This window comes from Pan troglodytes, chromosome 8 (assembly GCF_028858775.2).
Source record: "Pan troglodytes isolate AG18354 chromosome 8, NHGRI_mPanTro3-v2.0_pri, whole genome shotgun sequence".
Taxonomy (NCBI): Eukaryota; Metazoa; Chordata; class Mammalia; order Primates; family Hominidae; genus Pan; species Pan troglodytes.
The window spans coordinates 112,206,953-112,230,852 of NC_072406.2; the positions used below are offsets into that span (position 1 = coordinate 112,206,953).

Sequence of the window (23,900 nt, forward strand, 5' to 3'; positions counted from 1 at the left end):
AGGAACATAAAATGGTGCAACCAGTTTGGAAAACAGTTCTGGCAATTTCTCAAAATGTTAAACATAGAACCATATCACACAGAAATTTTACTCCTAGGTATACACTCAAGAGAAATGGAAACATATGTCCACACAGGACTCATACAAATGTTCATAGCACCATTATTCAAAATGCTGAATATAATTTAACAACCAAAAGATATAAAATAATATACATGTGACAACATGGATGAATCTCAAACACATTATGCTAAGTGAAAGAAGCCATACATAAAAGACCACTTAGTACATGATTCTATTTATAGAAAATGTTCAGCATAGGCAAATCTATAGAGACAGAAAGTAGGCTCATGGTTGCCCAGGACTGGGACATTGGGGGATTTGGGAGATGGTGGATAAGGGGTGCCAAGTTTCTTTTTGGGATAATAAAAATTATCTTAAAATGTAGTGATAGTTGCTTAACTCTGAATATACTAAAAGCCATTGAATTCTACATTTTAAATGGTGGAATTGTGTGGTGTGTGAATTATATCTCAATAAAGCTATTAAAAAAGGGCACACTTTCCATAATTTCACATGCGACTTTCACTTACATTCCATAGGCTAGAACTTATGGCCATGCCTATGTACAAGGGAAGCAGATAAATACAGTCTTTATCCCATCTAAAAATCATAGGTTCCATTACAATAGAGATAATGATATTGCAGAACAGGGGCCATGTCTGCCCCACCCTTAGTCAGACCTTAGACCTTGTCAGTCCACCCACAGAGGATCCTTGATGCATTTCTCGGGAGCACGGCACTTCATCTTAGGGAAATTGATCTCTTTCCCAGAGTCTCTACAAGGATGTGTTGGCTCTGAATCCTCACATATTTTGGATCAAAATTCATTTCATTCAGCAGTCATCCTCCGTGGTTTTGTTTTATAACTTTTCTCCTGTTTATTGAAAGTAGAAGTTTCTTTTTTATTTTTTTGCTCTTGGCTTTCAGTTGGTTTCAAGAGTTGGAAGTGAATTCAAAATTCCCCTTTCCCACTATCTTTACCTCGATTTTGCCAAAATAAATATTCTTGTGTTTTCTTTTTTCTTTTCTTTCTTTTTTTTTGAAACAAATTCTCACTCTGTCACCCAGACCGGAATGCAGTGGCACAATCACAGCTCACTGCAGCCTCTACCTTCCAGGCTCAATCAATCCACCTGCCTCAGCCTCCCAAGTACCTGGGGCTATAGGTGCACACCACTATGCCTGGCCAGTTTTTAAACTTTTTGTAGAGATGGAGCCCCACTATGTTGCCCAGGCTGGTCTCCAACTACAAGGCTTAAGCAATCTACCTACCTTGGCCTTCCAAAGTGCTGAGATTACAGGTGTGACCCATTGTTCCTAGCCCATGTTTTCTTCTAAACACAGCTTTGTAACCCTTCTGGGATTTCCCATACTTTTTGCATCTAGTTTTTTGTGTTGTTTTGTTTTGGTTTTTTTGAGACAGAGTCTTGCTCTGTTGCCCAGGTTGAAGTGCAATGGCACAATCTGGGCTCACTGCAACCTCCGCCTCCCAGGTTCAAGTGATTCTCGTGCCTCAGCCTCCCGATTAGCTGGGATTACAGGCGTGTGCCATCATACCTGGCTAATTTTGTACTTTCAGTAGAGACAGGGATTTCACCATGTTGGCTAGGCTGGTCTCAAACTCCTGGCCTCAAGTGACCCATCCCCCTTGGCCTCCCAAAGTGCTGGGATTACAGACATGAGCCACCGCGCTTGGCATCCAGTGCTGGATTTTCAGTGTTCTCTGCAAACATCTTGCTCCTCCTCTCCAAATAAATTCCCCTTAGAACTCACCACCCCCACATCCCCACCACACACTGCTTCAGTCATGTCTCACATTTCAATAAAAGTTCTGTATAAACTGTAGAGCGCTATGTATATGTTCATTGTATTTATTATATTCTTATTGGCTTGGCTAGAATAATTTCCCCATTTGCCTATTTTGTAGGGACCACAAATGCAACCCATTTGAATCTGAATGCAGTGTCTCTTCACCCATAGTTGCTCCTCTTGGGAAATGGCACCACCTGTTGCCCAAGTCAAAAACACAGGAGCCATTCTAAATTCTTCCTTCTCACTCACTTCCCATGATTACTCATTCACTAAGCCCTCTCCGTTTTCTGTGTTGATCCTCATAGCTGACCCTTGCTTTCCCCATCTCCTGCCACAGCCTCGGTTCTGCTCTCACTCATCCTTGCCTAGATCTTGGTAACTGCCTCCCATCATCTATCTTCCTGCCAGGATTTGACCCCCTTCCACTGCACACATCATGCAGTCGCCACCATGATCTTTCTTCAGTGCAAACCACCTCTTGTCTATTGCTCACCCCTTCCTTCCACTGTTTAGATCCTTTATCGCTTCTCCTTTCTGCTCAGTTAAGCCCACACTTCCTCACATGGCAAAGACCTGCCAGGCCCTGATGTTTCCTGCCTTCCCAGAATTACATGCCCTGCTCCTCTCCAGCACCCCTCCCGCCTCCTAGTTATACCTAACAAATTGCAGTCTTCAAAAGCCTCTGACTTTTTGAACATCTCCTCTCCCTCCAATTAGAAGTTAGCTGACTCCTATTTGTGTTTTAGAATAAATCCAGGCATCATTTTCTCTAAACCTTTCCCATCATTTGCCCTGTGTCTGATTTTAGTGTCCTTCCCTTGTATTTCCATAGATCTTGGCACATATTTCTCTACAAACATTACATTGTGCCATAATTTTTGGCTTGTGACTTCCTTGATTAAAATATAAGGTCCTTAAGGGCAGGGACCACATCTTATTTGTTTCTGGATTCCCAGTCCCTACTCTGTAGCTGGCATATAACAGGTATTCATGTTGAAAAGCAGTAACAAAGAATAAACAGTCTCCTCTGCATTTATATTTTGTTGACTTTTTAGAACAGGGCAGGAAATGACTACATGGAGTTCCAGAAACCTCAGCTCTTCCATGTGCCCCCACTAACTCTCCTTCCAACAGGGCAATCGTTGGTTCAGTGACATATTGACTCAGACTGCCCTCTAGCCAATGGCAGCCACGCATGCATGGACTCTGAATCTATTCTGTGTACCAGTGTTGCCTAATTTGCAAATAGCCTGTACCTGTGTAATCCTCTTTGTCGGGAGTGAAGTGGTTCTCCCTGCTTTTGAAAAAAGCTAATGTGATGTATGTTTACTGATATGACATCAATGAGGATAACAGGGTATCAAGCAGGAGGTTAACTGGAAAAGAGGAGCCTGGCTCTAAATGATCTGGTCACTTGGGATGGAGGGATTGCCACATATCAGACTTTGAGTAGCTCTATTAACTGGGTTAGTAATGGCTATGGGCCAACATGTAGCGGGGCAATTATATTTCATTGATTCTAAGGCACTCCTTCTTTCACATTTGTATGTCTCTGAAACTGGAGTGTGTCTTAAAACAGATGACATCTTAAATTCAGAGAAAAATAGAAGTCCAACATGTCAATAGTATGCCAGAAAAATATAACAAACTTTAATTGACTGAATAGTGACTAAGCCTGGAATTTCACAAACTGAACTAAACAGAATGGCTTATAAAGAATTATAAAGAATGTCTAAAAACTTGAATTTGCATATGAGCCCCTCCTAACTTCTGGGGAAAATACTGTATATATATTATCATTAATCTCCAACCTCCTAGCCTTGGAAGATAGGTGTTATTAGTAATAATCTTTACTGAGATATAATTCACATGCTATAAAATTCGCCCATTTAAAGGTACAGTTCAGTGGTTTTTAGAATATAGAGAATTGTGCAATCATTACTGCAGTCTAATTTTGGAATATTTTTATCATTTCCCAGGAAAATTCTGTATCCATTTGCAGTCACTTTCTAGCCCTAGGCACCCATTAATCCATTGTCTCTAAGGAATTGCTTATTCTGGATATTTTATGTACATGGAATTGCACAAATGCAGCTCACTGCAACCTCAACCTCCTGAGCTCAAATGATCCTCCTGCCTCAGCCTCCCAAAGTGCTGGGATTACCAGCATGAGCCACCATGCCAGGCTAGAATCATGCTTTCAAGGTTTATCTGTGTTGTAGGTTCATGCATCAGTACTACATTCCTTTTCTTGGCAAATGATATTCCACTATATCAATGTACCACATTTTATCCATTCTTCAGTTGATGGACATTTGAGTTTTTTCCATTTTTTGGTTATTATAAATAATACCACTATGAACAATCTGTGCAAGTTTTTGTATGAACTTTGACTGCCGAGACCAGCTCAGTAGGGGAGACCCTAACCCAGCAGTGCTAGAGGAATTAAAGACACACACACAGAAATATAGAGGTGTAAAGTGGGAAATCAGAGGTCTCACAGCCTTCAGAGCTGACAGCCCTGAACAGAGATTTACCCACGTAGTTATTAACAGCAAGCCAGTCATTAGCATTGTTTCTATAGATATTTGATTAACTAAAAGTATCCCTTATGGGAAACGAAGGGATGGGCTGAAATAAAGGGATGGGTTTGGCTAGTTATCTGCAGCAGGAGCATGTCCTTAAGGCACAGATCCCTCATGCTATTGTTTGTGGTTTAAGAAAGACTTTGAGCAGTTTTCCACCCTGGGCGGGCCAGGTGTTCCTTGCCCTCATTCTGGTAAAACCACAAACTTCCAGCGTGGGCGTTATGGCCTTCATAAACCTGTCACAGTGCTGCAGAGATTTTGTTTATGGCCAGTTTTGGGGCCAGTTTATGGCCAGATTTTGGTGGGCCTATTCCCAACATTTGACCTCCCAGCTTCAAGGGATAATCCCACCTCAGCCTCCTGCATAGCTGGGACTACAAGGTGAATGCCACCATGCCTGGCTAAATTTTTTCTGTATTTTTAGTAGAGACGGGGTTTTGCCACGTTGCCCAGGCTGGTCTCCAACTCCTGGGCTCAAGAAATCTGCCCACCTTGCTGTTCCAAAGTCCTGAGATTACAGGTATGAGCGACCATGCCCCGCCTGGACATATATTTTCATTTCTCCAGGGAAGTGAATAAAATTGCTGGTTCATATAGTAACTCTATGCTTAACATTTTGAAGAACTGCCAAAAGCAGTTGCACCATATCACATTCCTACCAGAAATGTACGAGGATTCCAATTTCTCCACATTCTTGTCAACACTTGTTATTATCTTTTTTTATTTTAACCATCCTAGTGGGTGTGAACTGGTATATCATCATGATTTTGTGTTTTCTTAATGACTAATGATTTAGAGAGTCTTTTCATATATTTATTGGTCACTTGTATATCTACTTTGGGGAAATGTCTATTCAAATCCTTTGCCCATTTTAAAATTGGGTTATTAATCTTTTTATTGTTGAGTTATGAGTTCTTTATACATTCTGGATACAAGTTTCTTATCAGATATATGATTTGCAAATATTTCCCCCCATCCTATGGGTTGTCTTTTCACTTAGTTTTTAAATTTTAATAAACTCCAGTTTATGTTTTTTTCTTTTGTCATTTCTACTTTTGATGTCATTTTAAGAAACTATTGCCTAACTCAAGGTCATGAAGATTTACTCCTATGTTTTCTTCTGATATGGTTTGGCTGTGTTCCCACTCAAATCTCATCTTGAATTGTAGCTCCCATAATTCCTACATGTTGTGGGAGGGATCCAGTGGGAGGTAATTGAATCATGAGGGCGAGTTTTTCCTGTGCTGTTCTCGTGATAATGGATAAGTCTCGTGGCATCTGACGGTTTTCTAAAGGGGAGTTTGCCTGCACACGTTCTCTTGTCTGCTGCCATGTAAGACATGCCTTTGCTTCTCCTTTTCCTTCTACCATGATTGTGAGGCCTCCCCAGGCCTTTAATTGACTCACATGTGGAACTGTGAGTCACTTAAACCTCTTTCCTTTATAAATTACCCAGTCTCAGGTATGTCTTTATTCACAGCATGAGAATAGACTAATATATCTTCTGAGAGTTATAGTTTTAATGCTTACATTTAAGTCTATGATTCATTTGGAGTTAATTTTTGTACTTGGTTTAAGGAAGAGGTCCAACTTTATCCTTCTGCCATGTGGATACACCATTATCGCAGCACCTTTGTGGAAAGGACTGTTCTCCATAAAGTTGTCTTGATACCCTTGTTGAAAATTGCTTCATCATAAATGTGGGAGTTCCTTTGTGGACACGCAGTCTATATGTCTGTCCTTATGCCAATATCACACAGTTGTTTGGGTTTTTTTCCCTGGTCACTAGACTAGCAGGGAACACACAGTTTTAATGACTGTAGTTTTATATTTTGTTCTTCTTTCAAGATTGTTTTTACTACTCTTAGTCCCTTGCATTTTCATATGAATTTTAGGTTCACTGTGTGAATCTTCTTAATTTGGAGTGGATGCTACAGAAGATTCCCAATAGTGAACTGAGGACCAAAATTATCCAGAAGCCTCTACGTGGCAAAGGAAAGATCAGGGAACCAGGCAGGTCACTTATTGGTACTAGATACATTTTGGAAATTTCTAAAGAATCATCTTCTCCAGGGGTGGAGGCACTCCCTACTGGCATGCTGGCCTCAGTTTCCTAGTGAGTCAAATGACTGGATTTAGGGGATTGGAATTCTAAGAAAATCAAGGGTTCAGGAGCAAGGGCAGATCTCCAGACAGCTCTGTGTAGACCAGGGCCTGGAGGAGAGTTGGAGGTTACATGTTGCTTCCACATTGACCTAAGGCTTAGGCTCTTACTGCTATTCAATAATTCAAGATTTAAAGGAGATGGGTGGGATGGCTCATGCCTGTAATCCTAGCACTTTGGGAAGCTGAGGTGGGATTGAACCCAAAAGTTCAATATCAGCTTTGGAAACATAGTGAAACCGCATCTCTACAAAAAAAAAAAAAAAAATTAAGAAAATTAGCTGGGGCATGGTGGCACATGTCTATAGTTCCAGCTACTTGGGAGGCTGAAGTGGGAGGATCAATTGAGTCAGGGAGGTGGCGGCTGCAGTGGGCCATGACTGTGCCACTGCGCTCCAGCCTGAGTGACAGAGGGAGACCCTGTCTCAACAACAAAGAGCAAATAATTTATTTTAAAAAAATAAAAATAGGAACAGCTCTGTGTGGGCCAGGCTCTCTCCAACACAGGCTCGCTTTCCTGGAAGGAAGGAACACTTCCATTAGTTCTCTTCATGTTAAAATACAATATGCCCCTAAAAGCCATTGGAAACACTAATCAGAAAGGGACTCTCATGAACTGCTGGAGGACATAAATCAGTATAGTTTTTCTAGAGGAGTATTTTTCAATACACATCAAAATACTCTAAAGAAATTTTCACTCTTCAATTCAGTGATTCTCCTTTTGACAATTTATCTTTAAGAAGTAGAGATTTACCTATGAGGCTATCACTTGCATAATTATTTACAATATTGATGAATTAGATGAAACCTATACATCTATCTATAATAGACTGTAAATCATTGTGCCTCTAACACACAACCTAAAAATGTCTATATGGATTAATAGCATAGACTGTCTTTTATCACAATATACTAAGTGAAAGCAGAATATCAAATAGATTGTACAGAATGTACCAAATTTTATTTTTAAAATATACACTACAAGAGCCGGGCATGGTGGCTCACACTTGTATTCCTATTACATTGGGAGGCCAACGTGGGAAGTTCGCTTGAGCTCAGGAGTTCAAAACCAGCACAGGCAACATAGCAAGACCCTGTCTCTACAAAAAAAAAAAAAAAAAAAAAAGATTTTGCCAGGTGTGGTGGCACACACCTGTAGTTCCAGCTACTCAGGAGGCTAAGGTGTGGGGATCACTTGAGCCCAGGAATTCAGAACTTCAGTGAGCCATGATCATACCATGGCACTCTGGGTGACAGAGTGAGACCCTGTCTCTAAAAAATAATTAGATAAGTAAAAGTAAAAATATAGATTATATATACCTGTTAGCAGTGACAAATTCATACAGGTATGCAGCAACCTCAATCCTTACCTCTTCAGAAGAAAGAATTCAACAGAGGAGGAACGTAAGGCAGAGTAAGAGACCGAGGCAAGTTTAGAGCAGGAGTGAAAGTTTATTAAAAAGTTTTTAGAGCAGGGACAAAGAGGGCCAAGCAGGCGACTTGAGAGATTCAAGTGCGTGGCTTGACTTTCGGCTTGGGGTTTTATACATTGGCATGCTTCTGGGAATTGCCTCCTTTCTCCCCATATTCTTCCCTTGGGGTGGGCTGTCCGCATGTGCACAGTCGCCTGCTAGCGCTTGCGAGGGGCCACATGTGCAGTGTGTTTGCTGAAGTTGTGCGCATACTCACTTGAGGTTCTGATCTCTCACCAGTCGAGTGATCCCAGAAGGTGGTCATGTGCCAGTTAAACTCAGCCATTTTGCTTCTTAGTGCGCATGCTTGAGCCCACTCACCCAATTCCTGAGCTCTTCACCAGCTTCAGGTGTTTTCTCTTGGGAGACTACCTTTCCCTGGCGCTGGCTGCCACCAATTATTATTTTGGAGAGAGAGTTAACAACTGCCTAACCATCACCTGATGGTCGGCTGACATTCCAGGTGGGGGAGGGCGGCTCTCTTGCCCTGCTCGTGTCTACCTACTTACTGTAACATACATAGAAATCTTTTGATGTATATACAGTAAAATATTAAGTGATTATATGTAAGGCAAAATTGCAGGTAACTTCTTTCTCCTGTTGCTTTTCTGCATGTTCCATTTTTTATATTGAATATTTATTATCATTGTAATTAGAAACAAAACATATTGGCTGGGTGCAGTGGCTGACATCTGTAATCCTAGTGCTTTGGGAGGCCTAGGTGAGAAGATTGCTTGAGGCCAGGAGCTCGAGACTAGCCTGGGCAACATAGCAAGAGCCCATGTCTACAAAAAAAAAAAAAAAAAAAAAAAAAATTAGCTGGGCATGGTGGCCCACATCGGTAGTCATAGCTACTCAGGAGGCTAAGGTGGGAGGATCCCTTGAGCCCAGGAGTTTAAGGTTACAGTGAGCTGTGATTGCACCACTGCACTCCAGCCTGGGCAACAGAGCAAGACCCTGTCTCAAAGAAACAAAACATATTAAATGTTATTTTTGAAAATACTAATCAAATGAATGCATAAGATAACAGGGGAGAAAAAAAATGTGTGTTGGCCAATCTTAAATCATCTTTGCCACCTTCTGGGAAATTGTGACTGGAGCCAAGCAGCTCTTGTATAAAGGCGGGGACGTGTGAGGCTCTGAATTTCAGAGGGGAAGAAGGAAGATGCAGTGGCCAAGGGTCTTTGATGGCCTCTGGCTCCAAGAAACAGAAAATTAACAACAGTTAACATTTAAAACAAAGAAAGAAACCTGTACATTTTGTTTTGGAGAAGTCAGTATTACAAAGGGGAGATCAAAAAAGAAAAGTTTGCAAAAGCAGGTCCCTTTGTCATTTGGTAATGTGTGACATCTAAATTGGATTGACTTGCTTTGGTTTCTTTAAAAACTCATTATATTCAATTACAAAATGGCAAATCAGTCTTTGGATGACTGCCTGATTCTATTAGTGTACAGACTTAAATGGCTCCATCTAGATTTGGGAGTTTATCACAGTTTGATTGCCTTTGCTATTCTCAGTGGATTACTTAATTACGCCAAAAACTAAGTGAAGCTAAAAAATTGTCCAAAATGTGCAGGTGTTGGTCTGCATGGGTTTATTTGTATTTACCAAGGGAAAATGGCAAAAAGTAATCTGTTTTGTTGAAGCAGCCATTTTTATCCAGAAAGTGTCCTAAGTTTGACCCAAGACATTTTGGGAAACTGCTTGTAACTGAACAAGACCAGAGACAATAATGGCAACACAGTAGTCTTGGAGCCAAGAAATGGAGAGCACAGGAGCACTTTATTATGCTTATTGTTTATTTTTGGTTCATAAACAAGTCAAAAATACTTAAAAAAAAAAAAAAAAGACAGGTTATGCTCTGTCACCCAGACTGGAGTGCAGTGATGTGATCACAGCTCATTGCAGCCTCAAGTGATCCTCCTATCTCAGCCTCCTGAGTAGCTAGGAATACAGGTGTGTGCCACCATGCCTGGCCAATTATTTTATTTTCTGTAGAGACAGGGTCTTGCTATGTTGCCAGAACTAGTCTTGAACTCCTGGGCTTAAGCTATCCTCCCACCTTGGCCTCTCAAAGTGTTGGAATTACAGGTGCGAGCCACCACACCTGGCTTAACACTTTTTTTTTTTTTTTTGAGACAAGATCTCACTCTGTCTCCCAGGCTGGAGTGCAGTCTGGCTCACTGTGGCCTCGACCTCCCAGGCTCAAGTGATCCTCCCACCTTAGCCCCCCAAGTACAGGCAAGTGCCACCACACCCAGCTAATCTTTGTATGTTTTGTAGAGACAGGGTTTCATCATGTTGCCCAGGCTGGTCTTGAACTCCTGAGCTCAAGCGATCTGCCCACCTCAGCCTCCCTAAGTGTTGGCAGGCACGAGCCATTGCGCCCAGCCAACACTCTTAATTATAGTGGATTTAATAGGACTGAGCATTCTTAAGCTTGCCTATGAGTGATGGTCTCAATTTATGGCTATTTTACACACACTGTCATACAATAGCTTTTATCTAGTAATCAGATGGTTCTCTGCAGGAAAAATATTATTATGGTCAATGTGAAAAGCTGGAGTTTGCAACCATACTGTCTAGAAAGGAGCTTTACTGGAATTACTGCCTTAAATCATAAGAACTGACTTTTTTTTTTTTTACTGTTTTTTTTCTTTCTGGATTCAGGTGTGAATGAAAGAAAATGAGATCTGGAACCTTGATGCTATTGAATCAAACTCTACTTTCCTCGCTTGTAAATTGGGGTAGGGTAACAACCATAATTATGACAACAGCAGCCAGCTTTCCTCCTTGCCTCATACAATCTTTGTGAGGCTTAAATGACCAAATAATATTGGATGCTTTACATTTGCCTGACACTCTGTATTAGCCTGTTCTCACAGTGCTATGAAGAAATACCCAAGACTGGGTAATTTATAAAGGAAAGAGATTAAATTGACTCACAGTTCTGTATTGCTGGGGAGGCCTCAGAAAACTTACAATCATAGCAGAAGGCAAAAGAGAAGCAAACACCTCCTCCACAGGGCAGCAGGGGAGCAAGTGCAAGCAGGAAATGCCAGGTGCTTATAAAACCATCAGCTCTCGTGAGACTCACTCACTATCACGAGAACAGCATGGGAGAAACCACCCCCATGATCCAATTACCTCCACCTGGTCTCACCCTTGACAAGTGGGGATTATGGGGATTACAATTCAAGGTGAGATTTGGGTGGCGACATGAAGCCAAACCATATCACACTGCCTAGTTGTTTATAAATCTCATTTCATTCTCACATAAACTATATCCAGTAGCTACTTTTGTTGTTCTTCACATTATATAAATGAGAAAAACCAAGGCTCAGAAAGGAGAAAATACCTTGCTTGAAATTATGCTTTTGTCACATGGCATAGTTAGAATTCAAACCAAGTTCTATCTGATTATAAAGCACTCCTGTTTAAGTGAAAAGTTCCTTTTTCCATTTTAACTTCATTTTGTATTTCCTTAAACATTATCTCTACAATTATTAGAGTTGGCAATATCTGCACATCGTATACAATACCAAAATATGTACACAAGGGTAAAAAGTGAAAATAAGTCTTCTAGCTGGGTGCTGTGGCTCACGCCTGTAATCCCAGCATTTTGGAAGGCCAAGGCCGGCGAATCACCTGAGGTCAGGAGTTCGAGACCAGCCTGGCCAATATGGTGAAACCCCATCTCTACTAAAAATACAAGAATTAGCTGGTCGTGGTGGCAGGCACCTGTAATCCCAGCTACTCAGGAGGCTGAGGCAGAGAATTGCTTGAACCCGGGAAGCAGAGGTTGCAGTGAGCCGAGATCCTGCTACTGCACTCCAGCCTGGGCAACAAGATCCTGCCACTGCAATCCAGCCTGGGCAACAAGAGAGAAATTCAGTCTCAAAAAAAAAAAAAAAACCCAAAACAAGAAAATAAGTCTTTCTCCCTTTCCTGTACAGTATACTTGACATCCCTTTCCTATACAGTATACTTGACACCTGGTTTCCTTCTTGATGTAGTCACAGTTACCAGTTTATATCCCATGGGAGATATCTTATGGATTAAAAACACACACACACACACACACACACACATATACAGCCGCCATTGTTTTCACATAAATGGTAGCATCCTATAGTGTTCTGTAGCTTGCTTAGTATTTCATGTTATAGAAATATCAGAATGTTTGCAGTCCTTTTTAAATAGACATTCAAGGATAGTCCAGTCTTCAAACATCAAAAATGTTAGGCCGGACGTGGTGGCTTATGCCTGTAATCCCAGTACTTTGGGAGGCTGAGGTGGGTAGATCACCTGAGGTCAGGAGTTCAAGACCAGCCTGGCCAACATGGTGAAATCCCATCTCTACTAAAAATACAAAAATCAGCTGGGTGTGGTGGCATACGCCTATAATCCCAGCTACTCAGGAGGCTGAGGCACAAGAATTGCTTGAACCCGGGAGGCGGAAGTTGCAGTGAGCTGAGATCACACCATTGCACTCCAGCCTGGGTGAAAGAGCGAAACTCCGTCTCAAAAAAAAAAAAAAAAAAAGCAAATGTCAAAAATATTGCTGTAATAAATATTCTTTGGGGAAAACATACATGAAGGATAAACTGCTAAACTAGTGAGAGAGTAGCAACAGGGCTTGGCTTCTTTTGGCTTCAGCCCGCCACACTAGAGCATTCTTTCATGCATCCCCACTGATCACAAAACCTACTCCACTACCTCACTGATGCCATCATGTTTTTTGGGTTTTGTTTTGTTTTTTTGAGACGGAGTTTCGCTCTTGTTGCCCAGGCTGGAGTGCAATGGTGCGATCTTGGCTCACCACAACCTCTGCCTCCCAGGTTCAAGCGATTCTCCTGCCTCAGCTTCCCCAGCAGCTGGGACCACAGGCGTGTGCCATCACACCCAGCTAATGTTTTATTTTTAGTAGAGACTCGGTGTCTCCATGTTCGTCAGGCTGGTCTCTAACTCCTGGCCTCAGGTGATCCGCCTGCCTCGGCCTCCCAAAGTGCTGGGATTACAGGCGTGAGCCACCACGCCCGGCTAATCCCCCGTGTTTTTCCTTAAAGAATTCCAGGAAGTGGCCTTAGGAAATAACCAAGGTTGTCCTCAGAAAGGAATGCTGAACGATTGATTTACAGCCTTGTTGCCTCCGACCAGACCACCAGGTGGCCCTTTACTCAAGATAAACATAGCAACCAGATCACGCTGACCTGTGTCTCCTGCCCCTCACATGCCTTGCCCAGCCCAGCCTCCATACCCTATCACTGATGTCAATTCCTGCGCTTTGCCTAATAAAAAAGCCCTACGGCTCTTTTCCGGAAGTCAGTCAGGGAATTCTCTCACTCATGCTGCTTTCCTAATGTCTGGGCATAAGTTCCAATGAGGCCTTGTTTGGGAAAGCTCTTTCAACTTCATGTCAATTTCTATTGCATTGAGAGCCCAAGAATCCATGGTCAGTAACACTAGTAGTGAAACTACTCTTCACGTTGTATGTGTTTTGAATTTTGATAAATATTGCCACATTGCCTTCCCTAGAGGTTATATCAATTTACAATATTGGCAAGAATATGGTTTTTTTTAACATCCTACCAACAAATTATGACAAATAAAAACATGTTCTTTTACAACTTTTATTTTAACATATTTTATTTTGTTAGTATATTTTTATGTTTGAAAAGCACCTTGAATTACTTTTATTCAAATTTTAACTTTGTTTCCCTTGTGCTTTTTTTTTTAGTTTATGTAAAAATTTATTTGACCAAAATGTAGAAAAAGTGATACTATTACATATGATACAGTTGTAAGAATCTTAAGAAAAGTATGGATTTTATTCAATAGCACACTTTGCTAGTGTATTTCCTGGGTAGTGTGATGCTGAATAAATAGGAGTAGGGTGGTGGGGTGGGGTGGATAGGGGATTCAGATAAGCCAGAAGCAGGGTGATTTTTAGTCAGAATTGAAAACTTGAGTTGGCCCCCACACGCTGCTGGGGAATGTGAAATGTTTCAGCTCTGAGATGTTAACTGAGAAAACAAAGTAAAAAGAAGCCAAAATGTGCAGCCCCGTCTTCAAAATCCTCCATTATCCAGTTTAATCAGGAGTTTCTTGGTCTTTTATCAACTTGGTCCTAAAGAAGGAATTCAAGTTCTACATAAGTGAAACTTCAATTTGCTATTCCCTGAAGTATGGAAATGAAGTTGGGCCAGTTTTTAATCTCTGCTGCCAGAGAGGCCCTTTCTGCTAATAGAACAAAGCTCTTTTGCTCAATTTATTAATGCCTTGTAGTCTTTTGAATATGGCTGACTTGAATTGGACTGAACTCCACCATATTCCTGCTGAGTGGATGGGTCATTGTTGGAATGAGACACTTGCTCCTCAGAGAACAACTTTTGATTTTATTTTTTCTTGTGATGGAGTGTCTCACTCTGTCGCCCAGGCTGGAGTACAGTGGTGCCATCTCAGCTCACTGCAACCTCCACCTCCCAGATTCAAGCAATTCTCCCACCTTAGCCTCCCTAGTAGCTGGGACTACAGGCATGTGTCACCATGCCCAGCATTTGTATTTTTAGTGGAGGCGGGGTTTTGCCGTTTTGCCAGGCTGGTCTCAAATTCCTGACTTCAGGTGATCCACCTGCCTTGGCCTCCCAAAGTGTTGGGATTACAGGCGTGAGCCACTGTGCCTGGCCAGAGAACAATTTTAGAATGAAAGAAATATGCAGAAGAACATCACATCAAGCATCTATCCAGAAAATATGTGGGTAATTATGAAGCATTCTCATGCTGACTGCTTGAGAGGATGTTTGTTCTGCATGGTGGAGTGTGGAGAAGAGCCAGGATGCTTAGGTTAATCTATCTGTGGTTTATGACTTCCCACAACAGCAAACCTCCACCCACCATTTTTGTTTTGTTTTGTTTTTGTTTTTTTTGCCTCTGGATGGAAAATCCCCACCCATGTGATGGTCCCTGGTCTCTCCTGTCGTCTGACCAATGGTTGACCCAAATGGTTATGTTCTTCAGCGTTTTAAATAGATCCATTACTAGATATTGGAGTCTGTGTTCTCCAAAGTGTGGGGTTGCCTGTTCTCTTGTCGTCCAGGCTGCAGTGCAATGGTGCAATCTCCACTCACTGCAACCTCCGCCTCCCGGGTTCAAGCAATTCTCCTGTTTCAGCCTCCCGAGTAGCTGGGATTACAGGCGTGTGCCACCACGCTCGGCTAATTATTGTATTTTTAGTAAAGACGAGGTTTCACCATGTTGGCCAGGCTGGTCTCGAACTCCTGACCTCAAGTGATCCACCCACTTCGGTCCCCTAAAGTGCTGGGTATACAGGCGTGAGCCACTGTGACTGTCCGCCCTCTGTCTGAAGAGACCGCGTTTACTAGGAAATACCCTGCCTACCTTAGGAATAAATGCAACGCAAAGGAAAAAATAGAGCTGAAAAAGCTGGTGCCATTTTAAAAAAAAGGAAGAAATGAGATTTAACTGGTGCTCAAAGCTTCTGATACAAAATATGTGGTCATGTATTCATAATTTGCTTGACATTTCCAGCAAAACAAAGATGGCAATAACAAAAGAAACTTCTTACAAGAGAAGAGAAAGACACTCGGAGCTCCGGAGTTTCTGCTGGAACAAGGCTCTTCCGTTTTGGTTATATACAGTCAAGTTCGTTTAGTGCCTGATCCAGTGTCTGATATAAGCCCGCGCTCTCTTCTTTGGCCTGGGCAAATTTCTCTTCCAGGTCATCAGTTGTCTTTTCCAGTTTTGCAACCATTATCTCTGCAAATTCAGCACGGATCTCAGCCTCCTTCAGTTGTCAGACAGAAGTTTAATTTTTTCTTCATATTTGTCCTCCTTGTCAGAATACTTTTCAATGCAGCCTCCGGCGGTTTCAGATTGTTAGTGACATTCTTGAGTTCTTCTGCCAGGTCACCACATTTTAGTTCAGACACCTCTGCACGCTCCTCTGCTCTGGCCAGTTCGCCCTCCGTGATGGCCAGTTTCCGAGCTACCTCCTCTTATTTGCGGTCAGCCTCCGGCCGCAGTGTGCTTGGCCTCTTTGAGCTGCATCTCCCGAATCCATCTTCTCCTCATCCCTCATAGCCCGGTTTTCTATCACCTTCATTCTCTCTCACGCTCATCTGCAGCCTTTTCCCCCCTCCTCTAGCTTCTGCAGGGCCGTGACCAGTCGTTCCCGAGCCCCGTCCAACTCCTCCTTAAAGAGCTGGATGCGTCAGTTGAGGACAGCCACATCGCCTTCAGCTTTCTCGCGCCGCTCGCTCGCGCCCCCCGCTCGCGCCCCCAGTCCAGCTGCCGCTGCAGGCCCTGCGCGCAGTCTTCGCCTTGTCCGCCTGCTGCGGCAGGGCCTGAATCTTGCGTTTCACCGCCTGCGGCGGGCGCCCCGGACCCGGCCGGGTTCGGACGACAGCTGCACGGCCGCGCCTTGGCCCCTGAACTTTTGCCTGCACCGGGGCCGCCCCGCACCCCCCGCCACCCCCAGCCCCGGCCCGGCTGCCGTCGGGGCGATGAGGTCACCCGCCCTTGCACGATATCTGTTGATTTGGGGATTTGTTCCTACTGACTATAGGAGTCAATTTTCTTGGGTTTTTCAGGCACGATGATAGCAACTAAAGTTTTTGCTTCCATCTTTTAAATGTTTTATTTCTTGTTACTTTTTTCTGATTCCAGTTGAACTATATACTGTAATGGTAAATAGCCTTGTTATTTGTTTGTTTATTTATTTATTTATTTATTTATTTATTTTATTTTATTTTTTTACGACACGGGGTTTCACTCTGTCGCCCAGGCTGGAGTGCAAGTGGTGGGATCTTGGCTCACTGCAACCTTCACCTCCTGGGCTCAAGCGATCCTCCTACCTCAGTCTCCTGAGTAGCTGGGACTATAGGCGCGGGCCACCAAGCCCGGCTAAATTTTTTTTTTTTTTGTATTTTTAGTGGAGACAGGGTTTCGCCATGTTGGCCAGGCTGTCTTGAACTCCTGACCTTAGGTGATCCGCCTGCCACCGCCTCCCGAAGTGCTGGGATTACAGGTGTAAGCCGGCCTCATCTTATTCTCAATATTAATGAAAATGTTTCCAGTCTTTCACCAAAAAGCACAATTTGGGAGATGTGTTTTCATTGACTTAAGAGAAATTCATCTATTTCTATTTTACTAAGGGTTAGAAAAATCAAGAATGGATGTCAAATATTCTTAAAAGCATTTTCCGTACAAATGAGATTATCATGTAATGTCAAAATTGTATTTGTACAATTTTGCATAATTTGTATTTATGTAATTTTGTATAAATTGTATGTATACAAAATTGTATTTATATGGTCAGTTTTCTTAAGATGGATTTCCTGGTATTGCACCACTGCTATGTTCCTGATTCCTGTGTTAGTGGTGTAGTTTTTTCTTTTTTTTTTGAAACGGAGTCTTGCTCTGTCGCCCAGGATCTTGGCTCACAGCAACTGCTGCCTCCCGGGTTCAAGCGATTCTCCTGCCTCAGCCTTCCAACTAGCTGAGATTATAGGCATGTGCCACCATGTCCTGCTAATTTTTGTATTTTTAGTAGAGGAGGGGTTTCACCATGTTGGCCAGGCCGGTCTCAAATACGTGACCTTAGGTGATCCGCCTGCCTCGGCCTCCCAAAGTGCTGGGATTACAGGCGTGAGCCACCGTGCCCAGCCAGTGGTATAGTATTTTTAATAATGATGCCAGACCTATGCATCAATAGACTTTTGCATTGATATTTGTAAGTGAGATTGGCGGCTGTTTCTGTTTGCAGTATTTTGGTCAGGTTTGGCATCTTTTCTTCCTCCTCTATGCTTTGGAACTGTTTAAATGTAAAGCCCAAACCCTTAATCACTATGTAAGACTGACTACATCCCCAGTGTGCATGTAAACATTTTGGTAAATTCTATGTGCTTTACAAATGTTAACTGTCAGAGGCAGCAATATCCCAAATGTCGGAGTACAAGTGATCCTGAGAGGAGAGTATTAAGATTAAAGGAGGTGAGAGTTGCCTTGATTACCCTAGAACTGCAGGTACCATTTCCATCTCTTGCCCCCTTTTTTAATGCACCATGAAAAATCAGATTTCCATTCCTATGAGATTCTTATGAATGGAAATCAGGGCTCCCTTCATACATTTGAGATGAGAGTGGGAAGGGGCCTTGGAAGCCCCAAGTCAGCCTCCTCCATTCTAGGAAGACAGAGACACGGCCCCAGAGGTGACAGAATGGCCTGAAAGTGCACTGCATGACTGCGACAGATTTCAAACCCAGGCACGTTGCTCTGGCCTTATGTTCTTTCTGTGACTCTAACTGCCTCTCTTGCAGCAACAGAACTGAGAAACTTCTCAGAGGCCCCAGCAACGGACCCCAGCACCCCTTCTATCTCAGTCAGATTTCCCAGACTCATCTCACCTTAGGGATGGTGCACTGTCTGAATAGGCCCTGGGCCACAGCACTGGGCAGAGTAGAAGGAAGGAGAGTGATTTATCATTGTATCTCATGCAGGCTGGCCCAGCTTCATCTTGTCCTTCACGGAGCAGCTTTGATTGCATCCAATCACATGATCAATTTCTTCATGAACTTTGTCTGCAGAGACATGAATCATGAATGTGACCTGGAAATGCTCTGGAAGTGCTTGCAATGTGTGACAGAAAGTGGCCTAGAAAAGGATCCCAGGAGGCCGAGGCGGACGGACCACTTGAGCCCAGGAGTTCGAGACCAGCCTGGGCAACACAGGGAGACCCCCATATCTACAAAAAACACAAAAAAAATTAGCTGGGCATGGTGGCACACATCTGTAGTCCCAGCTACCGGGGAGACTGAGGTGGGAAGATCACTTGAGGCCAGGGAGGTCAAGGCTACGGTAAACCATGATCACGCCACTGCACTCCAGCCTGGGCAAGTGAGACCCCGCCTCAAAATAAAATAAAAGGCTCCTAAGGTCAAAGACATGTTGTTAAGCAACCCATTGCTCTGCTCCTGATGGAATTCCTGTTGTCTATTTTGCTGCAAATACCAGGGACTTTGTTGCAGGAAAAATGAAGGCTGGGTCAGGTGTGTCCTCAGCCTCCTGGCTTAATTGGTTTGTTCTCCTGCAGAGGCGAGGAGAGGACCTGGGTAGCGGGGATTCTGACTTATTCCACATTACCTGGCAATGCAGCTGTTGAGGGGAAGTGTTTAATCCTCACTCTAGTGGGGCCATCTTCCTTGTCAGCTTCACCCACTCTCCTGCATGTTTTGTGGAAATGGCAAACAACATTTTGTTGAGCAATACAAACACTTGCTTCCTGCAGCCGGATCTCTGAGAATGTGCTTGAGATAATCCAGCGACTACAATTTCATTTTTGAATTTCAATTCAAAATTATATCAGAGCTAAGAGTCCCCTTTGGGGAGTTTGGTCCATTTTCAAAGTGGGAAAATAGAAGTATGCAAGATGAAATAACTTGCTTGAGGTCACACAGTCAAGTACTGGCAGGCCAGGGATGAGAAGCCAGCATGGAACCCATGTGTCCTCCATTCCATTAGGGCTCACTCTTGGGCAAGCATCTCATATATAAAATTTGGGGTTCAGAAGCTCCTCTCCATTTTTAAACTGAAACGAGAGGCTTTGAGTTCTTAAAGGCCTCTCTGCTTATCAGCATCATTAGACATAATTCTGATCTATAAAAGCAAAACCACAATGAATGGCCCTTTGCATGATGTTCTACAAAGCAGCCAAGAGAAAACGAAGCATCAGGTGGAAGCTAGACTTCACATGAAACCACATCTATGTCTAACTTTTCCCTCTTCCTGTCCTGTTTCTTTCATCCACATACATACAAGTTTCTCCTGATTGCATTGCCTTGATAAATCACTCATACAAATGCCTGTTTTAGGCTCTGCAACTAGGAAACCTGCTCTAAAACGACTCCTAGCTGCTCTCTCTGAATCCACGGTTGATGGCTACAATCTGTCCTCCACATCACAAATATGATCATTCTCTATAGGCTTAGACCCTGGAAATAATTTCCATTGCTATTGGGATAAAGAGGAAACATTGCTATGGCCTCCCAGGTCTTTGGCAGAGGTCTGGCTACTGACCTCCCGCTGCTCTGGCCTTGGTCACACCGGCTTTCTTTCTCCCCCTCTAATTCCCAGCTTTCTTCTGCCTTGGGGCCTTTGCACATCTGGCTCCCCTCCTTGGTATATTTTTCTCTACCATCTTCACACCACTGATCCCTACTCACTCTTCAGCTCTTAGCTCAATCACTGCCCATGGAGGGATGTACCCAGTGGGCCTTGAGTTAGAAGTCCCTCCCTGGCTCACATTAGTTCCTGCCACTTCCTCCCATAGCAGCTTGTACTCCCTCTCTTAGCATTTCATTGTTATCGCTTGTTTTAGTGATCTTTGCATTAGACTATAAGCTCCATGAAGGCAAGGACTGTATTATTATTAATCTTCTCTTTTATTAGCTTAACATTCTGATGAACTGTATCATTCTTAATGAATAAGTAAATTTATTTAAATTTCTTTTATTGTGCACCTGTAATATTCCATGCATGTACTAGTTGTTAATAGACACTGTGGGAAATTGACACTGTTCTAGTCCTCTGGGAGTATATAGTGTAGTGGAGAATATAGAAGTAAATTAAATAATATATCATTAAACAGTGACAAGTGCTATGAAAGACAACTGCAAGGTATTATTATTATTATTACTATTTATTTTTTGAGACAGAGTCTTGCTCTGTTGCCCAGGCTGGAGTGCAGTGGTGCTGTCATGGCTCACTGCAGCCGCAACCTCCTGGGTTCAAGAAATTCTCCCACCTTAGCCTCCTGCGTAGCTGGGACTACAGCCATGCTCCACCATGCCCAGATAATTTTTTTTGTATTTTTTGTAGAGATGGGGTTTCGCCATGTTGCCCAGGGTGGTCTCGAACTTCCTGGGCTCAAGCAATCTGCCCACCTCAGCCTCCCAAAGTGCTAGGATTACAAGCATGCACCACTGCACCTGGCCAGTATTACCATTTACAAAATTTTTTTTTTCATTGCCAGTATCGGGAGATAATTTGTAGGGTATTATCTGACTCATGATTTTATTCCCTTTACCAAGCAAGTCTGATACACAATGGATGCTAAATAAAAATTTTGAAGGATTAAATAAACAACCTGGCTATTATTCCTCCTTCCCAGATACACATCTAGCCTTCTGAGAGTCCATCAGAATGAATAGGACATTTTCATATACCTCCTCAGTAAGTAGAATGATTTTAAATGCCTTAACTGATTCCAAGGAAATCTGTGAGAAGTAACTGCAAAATCATGGCAACATTTCTGCCTTAGACAGAGTTTCTAAAGGAACCAGCCCTCCGGGAGCTTAAGGGTAAACAGGTTATTATGAATTAAATGTTTGCTATAATTTGCATATATATGATATAGTTGAGTGGTAGTTTTCTTTCACTTATGTATATTTGGGGGAATTTTATATAAATAATGCTAATTTTACAGATCTCAAAGTATAATTTTCAGATTCTGAGTTGTTATATGTGTTTATACATTGACATGTTTTTCTTCTGTCCAGCTGACATTTCATGCTCGATTGTATTCTAAGGACCGGTGACTGTGCTATAGTTGTTGTTCAATACATTTAACAACACCCACGATTAATGTATAATACATTTGCTTTAGAATTCTTTATCCAGGGCCAATTTCAAACAACAAAATTGTTTCTATGTGAAAACATAATCAACTTTTTATAATGTATTGATCTATGACATGCTATCTGGGAAGGCATTGTGGCTAAAGTGGCTATGGCCTGGCACAGTGGCTCACGCCTGTAATCCCAGCACTCTGGGAGGTTGAGGTAAAAGGATCACTGGTAGCCAGGAATTTGAGACCAGCCTGGGCAACACAGTCAGATGCCATCTCTACAAAAAAATTAGCCAGATGTAGTTGTGCGTGCCTGTAGTCCCAGCTTCTTCAGAGGCTCAGGTGGGAGGATCACTTGAGCCCAGGAGTTCGAGGCTAAAGTGAGCTGTAATCATACCACTGCATTCCAGACTGGGTGCCAGAGCAAGACCCTAACTCTAAAAGAAAAGAGAAAAAGAAAAGGAAAAAAATGACTGATTATATAAGTGCTTTTTTTTTTTTTTTTTTTTTGAGACAGAGTCTCACTCTGTTGCCAGGCTGCTGGAGTGCGGTGCGGTGGCGCGATCTTGGCTCACTGCAACCTCCGACTCCTGGTTCAAGCTATTCTCCTGCCTCAGCCTCCTGAGTAGCTGGGATTACAGGCACGCACCACAATGCCCAGCTAATTTTTTTTGTATTTTTAGTAGAGACAGGGTTTCACCATGTTGTCCAGGATGATCTCGATCTTCTGACCTCATGATCCGCCCACCTCAGCCTCCCAAAGTGCTGGGATTTCAGGCGTGAGCCACCACGCCCGGCTGTAAGTGCTATATAAGTGTAAATGATCTATAGAGAAAATGCATGTGTTTCATCCACTCCCAGATAAACATATGTTCAGAAACATTCGTGTGTGTATATAATATATATCACTTAGCTCATCTGAAATATATATTGAAAACATTTAGGCCAGGCACAGTCATGCTTGTAATCCTAGCACTTTGGGAGGCCGAGGCGAGTGGATCACCTGAGGTCAGGAGTTCGAGACCAGCCTGGCCAACAAGGTGAAACCTCATCTCTACTAAAAATACAAAAATTAGCTGGGTGTGGTGGCAGGCGCCTGTAATCCCAGCTACTTGGGAGGCTGAGGCAGGAGAATCACTTGAAGCCAGGAGGTGGAGGTTGCAGTGAGCCAAGATCGTGCCACTGCACTCCAGCCCGGGCAACAGAGTGAGACCTTGTCTCAATAAATAAGTAAATAAATAAATAAGCAAGCCTGGGTGCAGTGGCTCATGCCTGTAATCTCAGCACTTTGGGAGGCCAAGGCAGGTGGTGCCTGTAATCCCAGCTACTCAGGAGGCTGAAGAAGGAGAATTGCTTGAACGTGGGAGGCGGAGGTTGCAGTGAGCCAAGTTCATACACCTGCATTCCAGCCTGGACAACAGAGCAAGACCCCATCTCACCAAAAAAAAAAAAAAAAAAAAGAGTTTACTTTACTTTTCGTTTTTTTTTTTTTTTTTTTTTTTTTTTAGCAGCTCCTTGTGGAGCATGGCTAACTCATAAGTACTATGTCCAGAGTTGGCCTTAACATTTTCATTTAACAAACCCATCAGGGAGAGGAATGTCTCATTCTTGTACTGGAAACACTCCTTGAAGAGGAAGGAGCAGGTAAATTGCAGGGAGCAGAGGCAAGGATGAACGTGGAGTCAAAAGGCTGAGCCGATGTGAGAAAATAGCAGCCCCCACATTTAGAATTTAATCATCTTGCATCAGGATTTGAAGACCTGGGCTTCCCTCCTGTCAGCTTTATTATATAGAGTTCATTTTCCTCTAAACTTCTCCAACCTAGGATGTAATAATAAATATAGTAGTAGTATTATATTATAGCACAGGATACCAATTGCTGTGTAGTATTGTACTATACTGCTAATAACATATATGGATGCAATAATAGTAATCATAGCAACAAGTAATATTATGGAGCATTGATGATATGTTGGATATTGTGTAAATGTTTTAAATACTGTATTATTTCATCTTCATTCTGAGGTTTGGTTTTTAGCCCCTCATTTTTAGATGAGGAGAATGCATCTTAGAAAAGTTAATTTGGGCCAGGCGCGGTGGCTTACGCCTGTAATCCCAGTACTTTGGAAGGCCGAGGCGGGCAGATTGCCTGAGGT

The 23,900-nt window shown here is 42.7% G+C and overlaps 1 pseudogene; it reads right to left on the bottom strand.

Annotated features, from left to right (window-relative positions):
• Positions 1-15,650: 15,650 nt before the first annotated feature.
• LOC744521 (tropomyosin alpha-4 chain-like) lies at positions 15,651-20,281 on the bottom strand (annotated as a pseudogene).
• Between the last annotated feature and the right edge of the window lie 3,619 nt (positions 20,282-23,900).